This window comes from Pundamilia nyererei, unplaced genomic scaffold (assembly GCF_000239375.1).
Source record: "Pundamilia nyererei isolate P.nyererei 1_Seehausen unplaced genomic scaffold, PunNye1.0 scaffold00037, whole genome shotgun sequence".
NCBI lineage: Eukaryota > Metazoa > Chordata > Actinopteri > Cichliformes > Cichlidae > Pundamilia > Pundamilia nyererei.
Window position 1 is genome coordinate 3,121,971 of NW_005187438.1, and position 5,060 is coordinate 3,127,030.

Here is a 5,060-nt window from a genome sequence, read left to right on the forward strand (position 1 = left end):
TTATCGGGAGCAGTGCCTTCCATAACTAAACCGCATTATCGGGAGCAGTGCCTTCCATAACTAAACCGCATTATCGGGAGCAGTGCCTTCCATAATGATAAACAGTGACGGTAGTTTTTGCCTACCATTGTGTGTTTTTTGTATACGTGTATTTATCGAGAGCAGTGTCTCTCATATTTCACTTGAAAAGTGGAACAACTTATCGGGAACAGTGTTTCCCAGAGTTTTATACTTTATTTATTTGTTTTGTGTGCATATAGGTATTGTCCTTCATAGAGTGTGTGCACTCTTCTGGTTCCTACTGTTTTTGTTTGTGCATACATTTCCTCTTTAATACTATTTCTAATCATAGTGAGCCTCATCTGGGCAGGATTGACAGTACAGGTCGAGGTAGAAAATTAGGACATTATTCCAAATGGTGCATAAACAAAGTCATCTAGATGGGGTGGTGGGAAAAGCAATTTGTCATTTGTATTGGTTATAAATCAGCTAGGAAAAACTCAATACTCACATTTCTAACTTTTCAATATGAATTGATAGTTCTGTGTCTATAGGGTTATTATAATCAGTAGGGGCTCATAGCCAATTAGGTTTAAATTATGGCACCAATAAAAGTATACCAGTGTCAGTACCTGCATCAGATTCACAATTTTGCTCTTTGAGTTTAATCAGTTTTTCTTAATTTAATCAAATTGTAACTTGCTGATCCTCAAGGAGAAGTGGTTGGGAAAAGGAGAACGGGGCTACACACCTAAATTTACCCTGCAGTAGCATATTGAAGCTTTTACAGGGTCTCGCTCTTTTAATAGCTGTGATGTCTATAACTACATTATTACTTTAATGTAACTTAACCTTGAAGGATAGGCAAGCCTATTTTAAAATTCCGACATTTAATTGACATAACAGGGAAACTGCTGCTTTCATTATCATTTTTTATTTTTATTTTTTAATTACCTACTGCCTTCCCAGTGAATCCAGTCCATATGAGGCTTTTACTGCTTATACAATAATTCTAAGCACTGGAGGATGTTGAAATGAGTGCACTATAATCATTAAAGTTATAGCAACAAACCTGGTCTGTTAGCCTTGTGACCTCAAAACCTCTTTTCTTTGTTAGTGACTGAAAACACAAATGAATTCACTTGCATGGGTTTTCTCCTCACTGCATGTTACTAAAGTATAGCTCAGAGTGGAACAATATTACAGTTTCACTTGTCCAAATGAAATTTATTTGTGGTTGTTTGATCATAATTCCAACCTTTTGAATTTTTATCCCTGAATTAGTAGAGTTGTAACCGTCAAGTTAAAATGTCATAAATCAGTACAGGATATTAAAAGCTACTAATCGTATCAAAAGGATCAGTCACTGAAAAACTGTTTCATTATTTAAGCGATTTCATTAGTTCAGCTACTCCTGTATTATCTTGCACCCATTACAAGAATAAGTTTCTCCACATCCTGAACTAGAAATGTGATCATTAGAAAATTTGTTTTGGCTCACTGTATTGCTGAAAAATACTGAGACTGATTTCTGTACTTCAGATGTTGTTGATATTCTTTATCGTGACATCCATGTTCAGTAGAAAATTGTAATAAACCCTTTGGCTTAGCATAAAGACTGTCTCCTCCTTCATTGTCTTAATCCTTACGGTTTCTGTTATAGCTAAAGGCAGGTTCAGCTTTGAGGGGTTTTTTTTTTATTTATTTATTTTTTTTTTAGTTTTTCTCCCTCTTCAGATGTTCAGTAAATCTTCAATTTACTGAACTAATTTTCTCATTAATAATTTTAAATTTCAATCATGACTGTAGCTTGTGTAAAATAATTTTAAAAAGACAAATTTGTTTTTAGAGAAATTTTTGGTGTACCTCAAGAGTTTTGCAAGCAACCCTACATCGGACAACCGATATAAATCAAATACTTGCCTCCAATTTAATGAAGTAATGGTAAAGTGTGTAAAGAGGACGTAAAAATTAGCGGGAAATAAAATTAACTTCTGTAACGTGTGCTTTTATTTTGAAAGTTGGTTTTCTAAACAAGATGTGCTGTTATTTTGGTGAGTTCCGTCTTCTGACGTGTCGTGACGCTCTGAAATCCCTGCACGCTCACTGGGAAGCGTCCCGGAATTAACGGAGGAAAGAGACGGAGATAACGGTTCAGGTGAATTTCACAGATACCCGATAAACGGCACGGCTGAGTACGGCGGGCAGAGTGAGGAGTGACCGGAGGAGAGGGACCGTCCCCTCCGGAAAGCCCGTCGTTTTAGGTCGGTACGATGGGGGTCATCTCTGTTGCTCTTTCTTGGATATGGTTTTTGTGCATGTTGTACCAAAACAAACACGTCAAGTTCATAAATAAAAAAAATTACAAGCGAACAATAGCGGAAAAAGTATAAAACAGTGTGAAAAGGGGGTGTAATATTATTAGCCTTGGCTCTTCATTGTATTGGGACGAGTGTGTGTCCACTTAGGGCTAATCAGCTTTAGGCTGACTGACTGAGAAGATGAATTAAAATCTTTTCTGCTCTCAGCATGAGAGAGATGCTATCTGCTTACTCTCAACTGTTTATCTGACTGATTTAACTTTATGTGGAACTTTTACAAAAACATAAAGCAATCTTATCTTTAGTCACGAATAAAGGGCCAGCCCACTATATGTACATGTGAGTTTATCAGTGTGCAGCTGCACAATAGTCTTGCAATGTCTGGTGTGGTTCTGCAGGGCAGGGATGTTATTTTACACTGTGGGCCGCATGCAGCCCACTTGGATCAGAACAGACCTCTTTCTGTCAGTGTAAACTACACGTTCAATCTGAGATATCTCAATATAAGAAAAAAGAAGTGCAGTTTCAGCAGTAGGGCACAGTTTTTCTACACAATAACAAAATGCTGTAGTAAATGAAAGTAACCGTTACCACTAAACTTTGGGCTTAATTTGTAAGAAATAAGTAAAAGGGTGAAATTACAGAAAAAGTTCTGGGCACAGACTGTTCTGTGGTTACAAAATGTATTATTTGTTTTGAAATTTCAACAGTCGATAGTGAAAAAACAATAACTTTTATCTGATTTAAGTCTTTATCTACTATTTAAAGTCCAAAACTTATGTATCCTTCACATTTTCCAAAGCCTTCCAGGGGGCCTGAGCTTTGCCGTAACGATTCTGGACCTGGGCCTTAGTTCTGACACTCCTGCTTAAGAGGACACATTAGACACTACCATTTAAGTAGAGAAAGATTACAAACACAACTACCAAACACATTCATTAGTCATTTTTGGACTAGAGAGCATTTGTCAATCAGCCAGTAAAGTAACAGCTGTGAAATGCAGAAAATCCTGTACACTATGAATTCAAACACACCTCCTGCCATATGTTAATGAGATGCAACAGTGTGAAAGACTGTCTATGATCACTTGAATTAGTATTCAAACAGTTAACAATTTAACCCCTAAAATAATCATTTTACACTTTAAAATCTTTTTTTAAAAGAGTTCATTCTCAAACAATTGACTTTCTACACTCTTTCTCAGCGATGAGGCAGCAGGTCTGTCTGAGCCTCCCCCGTGGTGACAATATGGGCAAAGCCTGTTCCTGCGTGCTCGTTTTCACCTCCTGCACAATTTCTACCGGCTGTTGCTTCTGAGAGTTTTTCTGCTGCTCTCTTCACAGCAGCAGATGGAAATTTTTGTTGAAGTGTTTTGTTTTTTTCCTTTCTTGTTAATAGTTTTGACGCTGACTTGCTCTCCGTCTCTCTTTAACTTTGTGTAGATGTGGAGTCCCTTCATCCATGGCTGCAGCCAGATGACCTCCAGTGACTCCACCAGAGGACCCCTGCAGGGTGCGACAGATAAGCCAAAACATTATGACCGTTCACAACCAATTCCATTAAATGCCTCAAAGTAACTGAGGGTGGTCTCTGCTGCCTCAGGTTACCTTTAGAAGTGCAGATCTTTATGGTTTGGAGCTGTTTGGACTAGCACTGTGTGTATTTGGAAGTTGGTTATAGGAATAAATATTAATGTACATTCTCAGTTCCTACTAATTACTAATGCCTCATCTCTCTCAACACATAGAACCATCAGATTTCGATTCACTATGCAGTAACATCTAGAAAGAATCTGATTGTTCAGCTTCATTTATTAGCATGGAAATTATTCCAAATACACTGCATACCTGGATTGGAAACATACAGTTAAACATTATGAGTCATGGTTTGGCCTCCCCAGTAACATTATTGAAACTAGAGACTTCATAAAAGAGAGACACGAGACTCAACAAATCCTGAATATGAGAAGTTTGTAACTCTAATAATGGCCGTCAACCTCACCTGTCTCCCAACAGCCAATCATATTGTTGCACTGACATATATCCATTTGTTATGGAAGTAAAAAATCAGCTGAGTGTCCTTATTCCTCTCAGCTTCCTGTGTCTATGGGATGAGCCATGAGTCATTGATCATATCCTAACTTTGGACTGAGCTGTTAAAGAAGCTGTAATGTGTAACTTTCAGCATGCGTGGTAAAGGTATAAGCTAAAGCTAAAAAACAAACAAACTCGTGCAATATTTATATCCTGCTGACCCTTGAAAGTGAGCTTATGGTTCTCATTCATCCATTTAGTCACCTAGAGAATATGACCAAAATGTCTGTGGTAAGATTTGTTTCTATAAGGAGTTTGCTGTGACAGTTATATTTTACTCTTTTCAGTAGGGCAATATGGCCAAAAATATTTATCACGATATATATTTGAACATTTGCAATAATGATATAACTGACGATATAATTGACGCGAGACAAAAAACTTTACAACTCCGCAACTTTATTAGTGCAAAAAAAACCCCATCAATGTATTTTTACTTAAACAAGCAGCTGTTTTTTTATGTGCATTAAAGTTATATAAAAATGTAACAGTGCAAATGCAAATTCCTTGCTGACAGTTTAACCAAAAGGCATTTCCAGTGGAAATTGGCCGACATATCCTGAGCAGAACCATGTATAATATCCACAAAACTTAAGGTTATACAGGTTATACACACACAATACGGTAATATTATGTTGAAGCACAG

The 5,060-nt window shown here is 37.2% G+C and overlaps 1 protein-coding gene across 2 annotated transcripts in view; it reads left to right on the forward strand.

Annotated features, from left to right (window-relative positions):
* Positions 1–2,074: 2,074 nt before the first annotated feature.
* Positions 2,075–5,060, forward strand: part of tnk2a (tyrosine kinase, non-receptor, 2a) — a 22,199-nt gene continuing 19,213 nt past the window's right edge. The window contains exons 1-2 of one of the 2 annotated variants that reach the window (XM_013910156.1): positions 2,075–2,264; positions 3,764–3,833. The gene's annotated coding sequence lies outside the window, so the exon portion shown is untranslated. The remainder of the gene's footprint in view (positions 2,265–3,763; positions 3,834–5,060) is intronic. The other variant, XM_013910157.1, reaches the window with a different exon arrangement.